This window comes from Bubalus kerabau, chromosome 14 (genome assembly GCF_029407905.1).
Source record: "Bubalus kerabau isolate K-KA32 ecotype Philippines breed swamp buffalo chromosome 14, PCC_UOA_SB_1v2, whole genome shotgun sequence".
NCBI classification, from domain to species: domain Eukaryota; kingdom Metazoa; phylum Chordata; class Mammalia; order Artiodactyla; family Bovidae; genus Bubalus; species Bubalus kerabau.
In genome coordinates, this window is record NC_073637.1 from 27404497 (window position 1) to 27420099 (window position 15603).

The 15603-nt window shown below is 38.4% G+C and overlaps 1 long non-coding RNA gene across 1 annotated transcript in view; it reads left to right on the forward strand.

Annotated features, from left to right (window-relative positions):
* LOC129627225 (uncharacterized) overlaps nucleotides 1-15603 on the forward strand; it is a 57229-nt gene that overhangs the window by 22054 nt on the left and 19572 nt on the right. Inside the window, exon 2 of the long non-coding RNA XR_008702490.1 lies at nucleotides 3567-3718. This is a non-coding gene — a long non-coding RNA (uncharacterized LOC129627225). The remainder of the gene's footprint in view (nucleotides 1-3566; nucleotides 3719-15603) is intronic.

Here is a 15603-nt window from a genome sequence, read left to right on the forward strand (position 1 = left end):
GCAGAATTCTGATGACTATCCACCAGGCACTTCATCTCTTCACTGCCCAAACTGAGTCACTTTCTATCTTAAGTCTAACTTTATATAAAAAGTGTCATCTCTTTCCTACTGATGAAATAAATATACAGAAACAAAACTAAATGAAATAGGAGCTATGTCTAGTTTAAAAGCTTTATATTTAAGAAATGCACAAATACTTTGAAAGTAAGTCAATAACTATCTATGTGTCTTTGGGCCAGAGGTTCATCTTTAAGTTCCACCAGAAATTGTCATTAAATTTTAAGATTTACATACAGCTAGATATTTTTTCTGCTGTTACAAAAATTAGATGTTTGGGATAAATGTACCTTTAGATAAGGACATGATGAGGGAAATAAATACTTCATTTAAATTTGCACTAGGAGAAAATTTAGTCTGAGATGAAAAGTGATGTTTGGCTAAATTTAGGGTTGTCCATGAAGACACTTCCTAAACTTTCTGTCAGAGATTATTATGTAGTTTCTCCTACTTGTTAAATAATATATTAGTTAGTTTAAGAAAATTAGTTTATTTTATAATTTTATAAATCCTACATTAATATTATTCATCTTATGTCACACAAAAGAAACAAGACTTAAAGGACATGTTGTATAGCTGGATTTTAATCCAGTCCTGTTTGAACCAAAAAGCCTGTGCTTTTCGCTCTAAGATACCACCCCCTGCCATGAATTAGGCTTTTTATTTTTTAATTGAAGTATAGTTGGTTTAAAGTGTTGTGTTAGTTTCAGGTGTATAGCAAAGTGATATTCCGTATATATATACATATATAAAACATTTTCTATGTATATTATATTCATTGTTATATATATATATATATATAGTTTTTCAGACCCTTTATCTATATGAAATTAAAAGATATTGAGTATATTCCCTGTGCTATAAGTAGGTCCTTGTTATCTGTTTTATATTTAGTGGTGTGTATATGTTAAACCCAAGTGAGTTAATCGTTTTGATCTGCAGTCCAGTCACTCTTTTCAACAATACCTTTCAGTTTAGGACTGGGGCTCACGCAGACATGGCCATTTGCTTACTCTTGAATGACCAGACGTCCTTCTGTGGAGTCAGTGTTACCTGTCTACTCATAGGGCCACACATCACCATCTGACCCTGCTTGCCCTTCCCAGGAAATGGTCCAGGCTAGGACACACTGTTTTCCTCCTCTCAGTCCAACTCAAAATTCAAGGAACTATTTGGCTTGAGTCACAACACCCAGTTGGGGCCTTCTCTGGTGGCTCAGAGAGTAAAGGATCTGCCTTCTATGTGAGAGAACTCGGTTCAATCTCTGGGTTGGGAAGATCCCCTAGAGGAGGAAACAGCAACCCACTCCAGTGTTCTTGCCTGAGAAATCCCATGGACAGAGGAGCTTGGTGGGCTACAGTCCATGGGGTCACAACACCATCCCAGGCCTGCTGAGGGCAGCCTGATTTCTGCACGTGCCAAAGTGTTTTGAGGAACTGGCATGTTGCCAATAAGTAGTAGGTCTTGTGATTAAAGAGCTGTGGAAACCATTGGTGAAATGAAGTTCAACAGGGTCCTAGTCTTTAATGTGCTAGCCTGCTTTATGAGTTTCCAAGGGGAAAGTTCGTGTGCAGAGTGCTCCAGATGTGTTTGACCACATCTCACTGTTCCTTTTTCTAGAGCCCTTTAAGGAGAATAGTATTCTATATGAGACAGTTTGGACATTGTTGATTTAAACTAATGAAGCAGTGGGATTTTCCTAAGCCCTGGAGAGGTGAGTAGGAGCCATAATCGCAAAGACTCTCCCTTTGTAATATTTGAGTCGTTATCAACTTAGTTGTTGCTGTTTATTGTTGAGTCACTAAGCTGTGTTAGACCCTTTTCCGACCCCATGAACTGTAGCCTGCCACGTTCCTCTGTCCATGGGATTTTCCAGGCAAGAATACTGGAGTGGGATGCCATTTCCTCCTCCAGGAGATTTTCCTGACTCAGGGATAGAACCTATGTCTTCTGCATTGGTAAGCAGATTCTTTACCAAGGAGCCACCAGGGAAGACCAATCAACTTAGGAGGTCTGTTCACAAGGCTGCTCCCATACCTGATACTTTCCTTAATATCAAACCAGGCAGTCCTTTCAGGGGGACTATGTAGAATAAACATCATGCTAAGATATGTGAGTGCTCCTGGCTGAAAGTAGGGACAGGAAAGGAAGAACAAGAACCTGAAGCCAGAAAGAGAGGCTGAATCTGTGACCGAAGTTCAGAATACAGGTGTGCATGTCTGTTGTCATGGGTTAAAGCGGGTGAGTCCTTCTTGTCTTCTGGGGAGGCTTCATGGAAAAGGTGAGTCCTGAGCTCAGTGTTATAGGAGGGGTGACTTTAGCAGAAGTGTGCTAAGAAGTCCTCCAGGCAAGGCAGGGAGCAGGAGGGTGGAAATCGTGAGTCACATCCTGGACACAGCAGATACTTCATTTCTGCTTCCTCTGTCCAGGCAGGTCTAATCAAGTTTATGCTCCTTTATAGGAGAGAGGAAAGGATAGGGTAAAGAAGGCGACCAGTTAGCTCCTAAATCTTTCATTCTCCTTCATTTGGACTGACATACTCATGCTGGTTTCCCCTAAACAGACGTATTCCTACTTTTTAAAATAAGGTTGATTGGACCAATCACATTAAAATAACCAGACGAAAAATAAGCAGGCAAAAAAATAATGAAAAAATGAATATTTTTCATTCAAAATCGAGTTCTTGGAAGTTGAAAGAAATGACGTCCTAGAGCAGTAGCTCAACCAGCAGAGCCTTAGAAGCAGCCAGATGAGACATGCTTTTCACCTCTGTGCAAGGGGCCCTCCAACCCCTGAAGTGGGGGAGGGGTGGAGATCAAGGAATGCTAGCTCACCTGTCCAACTTTCTCAGCCCCACTGCCCCATTCTCCCCACTTGTTCCCTCTCTCCTGCCCTGTTTCTTCTCTACAGGCTCTGGGGGACCACCCTGACACAAAACTGATGCTGAGTTTCTGCATGGGGAGCAAAGGGCTCTTTAAAAATGTAAATTGGATCGTGTCATCTCCCCTGCTCAAAATTCTTTGGTGGCTTCCTACTGCCTTTACAATAACCTTTAAACTTCTCACTGTGACCGCGGGGCCCAGCACACCTCCCCAGCCTCTCTCTCTGTCACTTCACCTAACCTCACCTCGGTTTTCCTCCTTGAGCCTTTCTACAGAATTCTTCTCCAGCTGCCACTGTCCTCTTTTGCCATCAGAGGTTGGCAAGCTATGGCCCACGAGCTGGTTGGCTTTTGTTGCGCTTCTGTAAGACCCTTAAACAAAGAAAGATTAATTTTTATGTTTTTAAAAGGTTATAAAAATATGTGGCAGAGCCACATATTTCAAATGTCATTTGCAAAGCCCAAAGTATTTACTATCTTTTTTCTTAATAGAAAGAATGTGCTAACTCCTGATTGAGATCATTTTTCCCTACTAGCCCATTCTTGATGTTCTTTACATCATGTACCTCAATTTGCAATTATAAGCTAATGAATGTCTTTACTTGCTGTTCATCTGCTTCTCCTCCAGCCCCCACAAGGAACAGGATCATCCCTGTAAAATCTTCAAGAACAGAACCCAGTGCCTCACCTGTGTCTTGCCACTATGAGCATTGAACACATCCTTGCTGCTCACTTTGATGGTCCCATTTATGGTGGGCAGTCCCTGCTCGCATTACACAGGTTAGTTACCATCTTTGCTTTATCTTCCTCTAAATTGTCCCCAGGAATTTCTACATCAGGAAATCCAGTTCAGCTGTGTGAATAAAGCCTAGAGCCATGCCTTATAACATGTTTATTCAGCAGAGAATCTGATCCCACATCCCCAAATTGCATATAATGGGTTCCTACTGTGGGTTTCACAGACTGCTCGGTATTCTAGGAGAGCAGGAGGCTGGCCCCCAGGGTGCTGCAGTTACAGTCTTTCAAGTTGAGGTGGCAACCAGTCTCATGTTTGTCAAGGCACAGATGATCTGTCTGGTTGCATCTCCTATTACTGGAACTTAATAAAGAAGAACATTCCTGAAATTTTAGAAATTGGATTACTGTTGATAATTGTCTCTTTCTAACCATGAAAGGACCGTGTTAATAATTCTTTGCAGTGCTATTCAAAGATGACATCTGTTTAAGCATACATTATAAAAGTCAGATTTGCTCAACAGAGACTTTATTAATTTGTTACTTTCCCTGAGCAAATGTGACTGCACATTTGTTTAAATATTTACAAATGTATGTGAATGAGCAGCAGAAGAAGGTAAAAACTAAAGCCAAATAGGACACATGTTTTTAAAGAAAGATAGGGTTTCATTTACTTTGTTGTCATATGAGTAATAACTTGGTACAGAAAATGTGATCTGTTCAAACTGTGCTTCTCATATTCACTGATTGAAAAGGGACAGTTCCATTTTGTGCAGCGCAAAACCAAGTCATTCTTATTAAAAGGTCACAGGAAACTGAGGAGAAATGTCAGGCACACAGACTGACCTATTCAGAATATAATCAAGCTTGCTTTAAAAAGACAACATCTACATTATGAAGGAGAGAGATCTGATTGTATTCTCTGTGCTTTGGTAATACAGTTAGTGCTGATAAGACCTTGAGACAATCTTGCCCTTCAGAAAATGAGTGTTTGTGGTGGGTGTGGGTGAGGTGGAGGGGACATCGTGATGTAATGTGGCTAAGATCATCTCTTCAGCCACTGTTTCCTTTTGAATTATTGAATTTTTTTTTAATGAGGCGCACGTTTTTTTAGTCCAAAGATAGCTTTGCTCCACTTTGATTTTTCCTTTGATTAATTAATTTCATAAAGAACTGATGAAAGTGGTCCCCTGGATCCAGCAGCAGATTGGGGACAACACAGCTTCTGTCATCTGCTTGCCCAGAGCCTGAATGCCATGCAGAGGTACCATTTCTGCAGTTCATTCTCTGATATTCTCCCATTTCGTTTTCAAAGACCAGCTGTAAAGGCAAGATGGCAATGCTGTTTTCATGCCAGTTCATCCTTGGCCTCTCTCCAGATCTCTAGCATTCAGGGCTTGATTTTGCTGGCTGCTTCATACCTTGTGTGTGCAGAGCTCCCATTGACTTCATTATGATAAACAGAATGATGATAACTTCAATGGTAAACAGAAGGGTTCTTCACTTTGTTGGGAATTCGGCATCTACGAAGAAATGTGGTCCAGTAAAATCAGCCCATTTCAGATCAAGTAAATAAGCATAATAGTATCGGCAGTGCCAAGTTGGCATCATGTGACATATGTCTAAGAGAATATGATCACTAGAGTTTCTTCTTGTGTGGCTACCAAATTAGCATCTGATGGTACCTACGTGACTTCTTCAATCTCCTGATTGGAAACCTGGAGTTGGTTATATTCCTCTCTGACTAGGATGGATCTTTCAGCAGATGTAGACACACACATGTTCCTTAAGAAGTTGATTTTTTTGTGGTTGTTATGAAGATAGATCACAAATAAGGCCCACTGGAGCAAGTAATTTATGGAATTTTTAATATCTGCCATTTCTTCTTTGATTCAAAAAGTCATGGCCAACAATCCAACAATACAATGTTGTATTTATTTCCTCCTGAGCTGGCAATGTAGCGAAGTGGCATAGTGTGGCTGATTCTGCCAGGTTAAGTATTCAGTTCTAATAGACAGACTTTTTTAGGCATGCATAATCAGTTGAGTCAAAATTGTACCATGACTTCTTAGTTGTGACTGATGGTCTTTAAAATAGTATTTTGTTAAAATGGCTATATTTTAGTTAAACTATATTTAAGTAATTATAGTTATTTTAAATAACTATATTTATACTAATTTATTATATTTTAAAAAGATAAAACCCAAGTTGGAGTTTGATACAAAGAAATAAAGGAACTAAGATACAGTAAAGTACTTGTTCCACTAATGGTTACATTCTGTAAATACTGGTTAGTCTAGATGTGTTTTCCCACAAGGCTTGAATAAATTGAGCTTCCTGTGTATCATTTTTGGCTTAGATGAAGCTTCAAACATTCCAGTTAGCATATCTGGATAATGAACTATTTATTCACACTTTTTTTTCCATTAAAGATTTTTAAAAACTTTTTTTCTTGACTTGATTGAGAGAAACCTTAAGCATTTTTGATGTATAACTATTACAGAAAAGATCCATTTTAAGTTTCTTGACTTTCTGCTTTTTCTGTGTCTTTGACTTTTTGACACTTTTTTTTTCTTATTAGATGTTTTTTAGAAACTAGCTGCTGTTCTTCCTTTTTCCTCCTACCTAAGTACTGTTTCAATGTTACCTTCCTCTTTCTGGTAAGTTGATTAATCTAAATGTCACTGGAATATTTACCAACAGTCTAAAATTTTCTGGATCCTTTGCAGTTTGGCTTCTGGCATAGATTACATTTTTAGAAAAAAACAAAAAACTATTTTTACTTTTCAAGTATTTAATTTCTGAAAACACATCTGAATAGGTTTTAACAAAGCATTTTTCTCAAGAAATGCAAACTGATTTCTCTACAAAACTATTGTGTGGCCTAGATTCAAAGGATTCAATAAAAGCAACAAGACTATAAATAAATGACTCAAAAAGCAGATATTTTCCATTTTGTATTATATAGTTTGTAAGCTACAATTAAGTGGGAGTAGTAAAAAAAATTGCTGAGTAAATATTAAGAAAGATAACTTGGAAATTTGAGTGTTTTAAGAAAATAGTGGTATAATTTTCTCAAGTGCAAAGACAAACTTTTTTCCTCTATCCATTTGACCTATTTTTTTAAGAAAAATTTCACTTGGGAAGCCAATGAGAAAAAACATTGGAAGACATATGGCTCTTTTCTTTAGCTAAAAATGAAATGAACTAAACAAAAAAAAAAAAAGGAAAAGAATTAAAATGTTCTGCTACATCAAAAAGATTAATGCTATTTTTAATATAATTTTTAATACCATTTCAAAACATATCACATATATTTTTATTAGATTTCACAACTCCACTATAAAGTACACAAATAAAAAAAGATCAAAACAACAGCTTTCTGGGTGTGTGTGAGAGACAAGGAGTAGTTTGAGGCAATGAGAGAGCAATTACTTGATGAAGTATTATCTTTTGGCAAAACAAATCCTTCAAATAAATGACCACCATGAAAGGTGAGACACCAATGAATAATGGCTCATTGCAAACACAACAAAAAGCTCACAAAATTAGTTCTCAGTATCTTGCAATTTGCAAAAGTCATAGGCAATTCATTACATTGTTACTGCCACATTGAGTATAATAGTGGAAATATGGTTTGCTGACAAACCATAGTCAAAGCTATGGTATTTCTAGTAGTCATATACGGATGTGAGAGGTGGACCGTAAAGAAGGTTGAGTGCCGAAGAATTGATGTTTTCGAATTTTGGTGCTAGAGAAGACTCTTGAGAGTCCCTTGGAGATCAAACCAGTCAATCCTAAAGGAAATTAATCCTGAATATTCATTGGAAGGACTGATGCTAAAGCTGAAGCTACAATACTTTGGCCACCTAACGTGAAGAGCCAACCATTGGAAAAGACCTTGATGCTGAGAAAAATCCAGGGCAGGAGGAGAACAGGGCAGCAGAGGATGAGATGGTTGGATGGTCATTGACTCATGAGTTGGAGCAAACTTTGGGAGATAGTGAAGGACAGGGGAGCATGGTGTGCTGAATTCCATGGGGTTGCAAAGAGTTGGACTCAACTTAGTGACTGAACAACAACAATAGCAAATCATATTTTGATAAATGTGCTTTTAATATTTCATATTAAAATAAAATATTTTTATTTTTGGTTGCATGGTGTGAGGGAGCTTATTTGCCTGACCAGGGATTGAACCAGGGCCACCTGCATTGGGAGCTTGGAGTCTTATCCGCTGGACTGCTAGGGACGTTCCTAAAATAAAATATTTTAGTAAATATTTTAATAAATCATCTGTCCCTGAGTGCTTTTTCTTCATTTCAAACTTTATTTTTAAGCAATTTAAATAGAAATGTAAATTTGAAAGAAAGGCAGTAGCAGAAAGAAAGGTGCTATGTAAATTCATACTGCTGCTTACTTTGTTTTAGCATTTCTATTTTTGTTATTTAATAAGACTTCAAAGTGAGTGAAGACTGTAAGGACCAGTGTTGTCATCTCTGAGCATTCCCAAGTCACCTCCCCCAGTTGAGCCTTCAGCTTCCTCACCTGTAACCAACCATAGCTATTTTTATTACCGCAGAAGGAAATGGCAGCCCACTGCAGTATTCTTGTCTGGAGAATCCCATGGGCAGAGGAGCCTGGCGGGCTATAGTCTGAAGGGTCGCAAAGAGTCAGACATGACTGAGCGACTGGATGCGGATGAGACAAACGCTAAACAGTGCATGTTATATGCCAGGCATGCTTCTGAGTGCTTTTTAAAATAATTTTAATTAGATTAATTAAAATAATTTATTTTAATTAATTAAATTATTTTATTAAATTTAATAAATTTAATTTTAATAAATAATAAAATAATTTAATAATAAATTAAATTATTTTATTAAAATTAATTAAAATAATTTTAATTAAAATTAATAATTTTAATTAGTCCTCTACAGAGGTCCTAGTTTTATCTCTGTCTTCATGGTGATGAAACCAAGGCTCAGAGAGGGTAAGTACTTTGACAGTTAGTAGCAGAGAAGGGATCGCAATCAGGACAGTATGGCTCCAGAATTTCTCCTCTTAAACTCTACTTTATTCTGCTTCTCAGTAAGAATAATCACATACAGATAATAATATGATAGAAATATAAAAATAGTGATCGTACAAGAATATGGTAACCTGGACCATGTGCTGTGCGCTGTCGTTTTTCTGACTTTCCTATTTATTCCCCCAGTAACTCCTGAGAGATCACTTCTGGAATCACTTGTTTCCTGTATCCACACCTCATGTCCCCACAGAGACAGGACTCAAACCACGGTGAATCTACAAGGCTACAAAGTAGAGCACATAACAAGTAGTCCCTGGCACAATGAGGACACTGGGCCAGTCTCTAGACCCTCATTCAGCTCCTCCCTGTCGTGATTCTCTTGTTAGACGGCCTTGGCAAAAGCAATCATGGGCATGTCTGACCCTAGTTCTAAGGACAGAGAGTGAATTTGGTGACTAGAATTAAGAGTGAGTCTTCACATAAAAATAGGAGAAATCTGATAATTTGAATGTTTCAAAGTCAGATTTCAATATTGCTTCAATATAGTTCATGTGGGAGAAATTAATCTTACAAAACTATGATGTGTTTCTAGTGCCTTGCAACATAGACACTCAAGGGATGTTTTGAGAACGAATAAATATTAAGGTAGGAAAGTACTTTCTTCCAGGCACTGGCCTCCTTCCACGTTCTCTCGTAGGATTACACATTCTACAGACATCCAGCCACGTCTAAAGAAATATCTCAGTCCTTAACATCTTAATAGAGGTCAGAGACTCCAACCCTTACCTTTTTCACCATGGAATAGGCAACAATAAAGCTAAATCCTTCAGCTGTTTGATCTTTAAGAAATCCACCTTAGAGAACTGACCTTCAAGAATAGAATTTTTAAATGGTTATACAAGCCCATTGAAAGAAAAATCCTCAATGATATGGTACTCATATATGTGATGCTAATGTCATATACTATGAAAGCAGGCAAGTTCTTTGTCATCTGTAGGGAGTACAGGAGTGAAATAATACTAGAAAATAAGATCTTCTCCCAAAGAATGTTGTTCTGTACTCCATACATACCAAGAGGGTGAGGCTGCAAAGGTAATTCTCTGGAGATGAAGTTATTCTTGTACAGTTCATTGTATATGCTTGTGTCTACAAAGAAAGAAATGTCCTTGTATTTCTTACTGAGTGTTCCTTTTAATATTTTATAGTATTTAGTTACAATGAAAATAAATATTAAGCATTAATGGAAGTCAGTAGAAATCCTGTTTATAAAAGTCTATTAATAGACCACTTGTGGGGATGTGGGATAATGTGTAGAGTGGAAACACAGTAATTAAGTGGCTTCAATGTAACCACAATTGGAATTAAGAAGCAGGGCAGTAAAAAAAAGTCCATAAAACCATTTTTTGGTATAATCTGAAAATAACCTGATAAATTAAGCATGACATATCTGTCTAAATAAATGTATTTATGCACTATTATTTAAACCTCTAATGGCATTTTCACTTAGCAATGGTCCCCCGAACAGTCTCCGAGATTATCTCAGAGATAAATGCTTAAAAATAAGGTTATTTTGACTTCAGTAACTAACGAATTCTGGCCTCAAATCTTTGTTTTTGCTTTACCATTTAAATTCATATATATATATATATATATATATATATATATATATGCACATTTTCCAGTTCCTTTTTACCTTTCTTGAATTGTGGCCACTAGAACTATGAGAATTATTACAGGCACAGATGAACAAGAATTTGTTTTATTCCAATATTCTACAATGTGATGCCCACAATTTGTTAGCCCTTTGGGCTGCAAAGGTACTCAGAGTATTCCTGATACTAAGAACTGGCGTCCCTCCCAGGCAGTTATCACTTGATTGTGAATGCAACCTTCCTTCCAAAGAACCGAAGTGCTCAGTATTGGCTGGTGGTCCTGTGCCTTTAGGATGGAGGTGGTCTCACACTGATGTGTAATTGCAAAGCCCTTTGATCAAGGGAACCAGTTCATTGAATTGCTTGGAAAATTTTAAGATGTGCTGCCTGGTAGGAGGCATGGAAGAAATATATAATACTTACCAAAAACCTGCCCTTCTGCACACCTACAAGCCTTGTCTTTGTGGTAGAACGTGGGAAGAATTAGAACTAAAATGTGTCAGTGGGTAATTAGCAAAGCCATTTAAGAATCTCATGGATAGTAATAGAATCACAACTTGTTTCTTGAGTATTTATAATGTCTTAGGTACATTCTGGAGAAGGCAATGGCACCCCACTCCAGTACTCTTGCCTGGAAAATCCCATGGATGGAGGAGCCTGGTAGGCTGCAGTCCATGGGGTCGCTAAGAGTCGGACCTGACTGAATGACTTCACTTTCACTTTTCACTTTCAAGCATTGGAGAAGGAAATGGCAACCCACTCCAGTGTTCTTGCCTGGAGAATCCCAGAGACGGCGGAGCCTGGTGGGCTGCCGTTTATGGGGTCGCACAGAGTCGGACACAACTGAAGCGACTTAGCAGCAGCAGCAACAGCAGGTACATTCTGTCTCTATCTATCTATCTACATTGAATCTTTCTCTATATCTATCTATATATCTGTGTATGTAAGTATGTATGTATATGTATGTGGGTATGTATCAGTCAGTTCAGTTCAGTTCAGTTGTTCAGTCGTGTCCAATTCTTTGGGACCCCATGAATCGCAGCATGCCAGGCCTCCCTGTCCATCACCAACTCCCGGAGTTCACTCAGACTCACATCCATCGAGTCAGTGATGCCATCCAGCTATCTCATCCTCTGTCGTCCCCTTCTCCTACTCCTAATCCCTCCCAGCATCAGAGTCGTTATAGTCCGACATAAAAAAGCCAGATAAGTTTGCCATGTTATCACACACCTTTTATAGAAGGGAAAATGTGATTTGGAGTTAAAATTAACTTGCACTAAGTCACAGGCTGAGATTCTAAGGTTTGCATTCAGGTCTCTCTGATAGCAAAAGCTGTATATCTCCTTTTCATTATATTTGAGAAGACCACAAGTATTAGATTCTGTAACACAGAAGCTGACTCTTGGTTATTGAAACCAATAATTACTGATCTATAGTTGGCAGGCTAACTGATCTATAGAGAGCAGGTTGTCCATGTACATAGTTAAACAAGTAATACATTTTTGGGTAAATTACAACCATTATCCATTGTGATCTTGATAAGAACTGAATTGAATCTGTAGATTGATTTTGGGAGATATGGACATCAGAAGAGTATTCAGTCTTTCAATCCATAAACATGGGCGCATTTGTAATTTTTTGCCTTTTCTTCAACTTTATTGAGGTATAATTAGCATTTTATGTGTTTTAGATTTCTCTTATCAGTGTTCTTTAGCTTTCAGTATGGAAGTCTTTTCTAACCTGTAAACTCCCATTCCAACAGTGAAAAACCTGCCCCCACCAGCCACCATGCATTTATTTAATCATCCAATTCACTTATACTTAAATTTTGATTCAACATGTAACTAACTTGTTTTCTGCAGTTATATATATAAGCTATAAGTTATATATATTATAAGTATATATATAAGTTATAATATAAGTTATATATATTATTATTCCCAGGAATAATATTCTGTGGTTGGTATGTGAGCTTATGAGAGGCTGTAGGTAAGATGAGGGGCTTCCCCAGTGCCTCAGTGGTAAAGAATCTGCTGCAATGCAGGAGATGTGGGTTTGATCCCTGGGTCAGGAAGATCCCCTGGAGAAGGAAATAGGAACCCACTCCAGTATTCTTGCCTGGGAAATCCCATGGACAGAGGGGCCGGGTGGGCTACAATCCATGGGGTCACAGAGTCAGATACGACTGAGCATTCACGCACGCACATATCTACTTGCTTGTCAATCCAAATGATGATACCTTTCTGTATGTACAGGACTTTTTTTTCTTGCCCTTAAACAGATGCTAGAGAATCATTTTTGGAATGAGAATCTCACTTTGATCACATGTGTGACTTAGGTATTTTTGTTCCTGTTGGACTTTAGCCTGAAAAACAGTGACTTTTGTCCAATAAGCATTTCAGCAACCAAAAGGACATGCTGTCAGAATCTTAGTTAGAGTGATGGTGTGGGGCTCTTTCACAAAACAACATGAGTAATTTACATAAAACAATCATCAACACGCACAAGTATTAACAATGTCCTTGGTACGGCATGTGAAGAACATAATGAGAATCTCTCCAGATTAATCTAATTTGGATTTTTTCTTTAAAATAAAACTAGCTGGTTAAAGATAATATATTCTACAGATTTTTGCTTTTCAGACTCTATCTTGTGAAATGATATGCCAAATAAAAGATACCTTCTGTTTTAGACATTGCAGAATACTCCTGAAAAATTAGGGGAAAGAGAGGCAAGAAAATTAATAGAAGTAGATAAATTATAGGTGGGACATTTATGAACATTGGTGTAGAAAAACACATTCTTTCCATGAGTGAAAAATATCCTAAGACTTCACTCCAGTGTTCTTGCCTGGAGAATCCAGGGGACAGCAGAGCCTGGTGGGCTGCTATCTATGGGGTCGCATAGAGTCAGACATGACTGAAGTGACTTAGCAGCAGCAGCAAAAATGTTAAAATGAATGACCTCTAAGAATTGGATTGTATCAGAACGGAGCCCATATAAACTGCTACTGAATTCAGTGGCAAATACAGAGGCCAAAGGCAACTGTAAAAAAAGAGAATACGTTTATGACTTACAACAGACAGAAAGAATCTTGGAAAAGTATTTTGTAAGCATATTTGTGGGTATGCTAGCACTTGTTTCAAAATGATGTGAATGGTGCCATATCCCTGGGTCGTCCTTTAAAAACTCCATCTTACCCGTGGCTTTCTCAGTCGAAGAAAAGGCTTTAAGATTACACATTAGGCACCTTTATATTCTATCATGTAAGAGCTCATTATCCAGCTTTAGCTTGAACGTTTACTCTTTACTTTTCCTGTCAAATTTTCTTTGAGTTCAGCAGATAACTATTGCTGGTATATGTTAGGTATTTTTGAGGGACTCTAGATAGGGTTGGCCTTCATCTGAGATGGGGGAGTGGGTACTGGTGGATCATATAGTAACACACACATATCATACCTGTTGTACACTGAAGGAAGGGTTAAAGGAAAAAAGAATGGGAAAGTTAGTCAGATGGGCAATTTGCTTCCTGAAGGATGAGTATACAAGTGATATGTGGAAGACAGGCAAAACTAATATGATTATGTAAAGTTTAAAAATAAAATAAAATTTAAAAAAAATAAATAAATAAATTAAAGCTTTCCTAATAGCTCAGTTGGTAAAGAATCTGCCTGCAATGCAGGAGACCCTGGTTCAATTCCTGGATTGGGAAGATCCTCTGGAGAAGGGATAGGCTACCCACTCCAGTATTCTTGGGCTTCCCTTGTGGCTCAGCTAGTGAAGAATCTGCCTGCAATGTGGGAGGACCTGGGTTTGATCCCTGGGTTGGGAAGATCCCCTGGAGAAGGAAGGGAAAGGCGACCCACTCCAGTATTCTGGCTGGGAGAATTCCTTGGGGTCACAAAGAATTGGACATGACTGAGCGACTTTCACTTTCACTTTTAAATTATAGGCATTGCTTCTTGTTTTGCCTTTTATGGTTTAATTATGAAAGCTTCAGGCTCTCAGTCTTTTAAAAAAAAACTTTAGAATTGTCAGATTTTTAGATCTTCCCTGTTGTCCAGATGGGCTTCTCTGGTGGCTCAGTGGTAAAGAATCCACCTGCCAATGCAGGAGACACAGATTTGATCCTTGGGTTGGGAAGATCCCCTGAAGAAGGAAATGGCAAACCACTCCAGTATTCTTGCCTGGGAAATCCCACGGACAGGGGAACCTGGTGGTCTATAGTCCATAAGGTCGCAAAAGAGTTGGACACAACTGAACAATTAAACTTGTTGATCAGACGTCTTGCCCTGGTTAGCTTGTGCCCAGACAAGCCTAAGACCAAACATGCAGTGCCCGTGGCAGAATTCCTGACTCTATGGAACATACTGGTATGTTGGCCTTGAAGGAGGTTGTTGAGCAATGCAGAGAGTCAACACTCAAAGCAAAGCAGATGGGTGAAGCGTACAGTAACTGTGGTAATGGATGCTACTCTCTCCTGACCACTTGCTGTGTTCCAGGCACTGTGTTCTGTACTTTACATCTAACCTTCAACATAACCCTACGAAGTCTACTAACTCATCAGTCACTCATTCATTTATTCAACACTTATTAAGTGCCTACTGCCAGGCACTTGTGAAACAAAGGTGACAGGCACAGTCCCTCTTGCGGGTAACTGCCAAGGTGCTAGTAGGCAAGCATGATTGTCTATGACTGTTCCAGTCAGCACAGGAACCAAGCAGGGGATGTGCCTGGCAAATTCTGGGTTGTGAACAGAGAAAAATAAGCATGTTAGGTAACCAAGTAGAGAGAGATCACTCTAGACAAAAAGAGTCTTATGCAAAGTTAGTGAAGCAGGAAAGAACACACATGTGATAGGGATGAAAGTGTGTGGTGTGGCCATGGATAGATCCTGAAGACTGTGTGAGAGCCAAAAAGTTCTGAATTTTATCTCAAGGTAATGGAGAGTCAATTAACAATAGACTTCCCCCTACTTATTGTACAAGTGAATTTCATTTATTGGGGTGGCTATGGGAAATGAAAAAGAGGACAGTATAAATCATCAGAACTCCATCATGAAGATTTAACCCCCTGGAAGAAATATACAGATACAGATATGTTTATATAAAAATAAATGTAAAACACATATGTACTTTTATGAATACAGATAATCCCTGATTTAGATGGTCAACCTAACCATCTTCCACTTGACAATGGTGTGAAAGTGATATGCATTCATTAGAAACACACTTCAGATTTTGAATTTT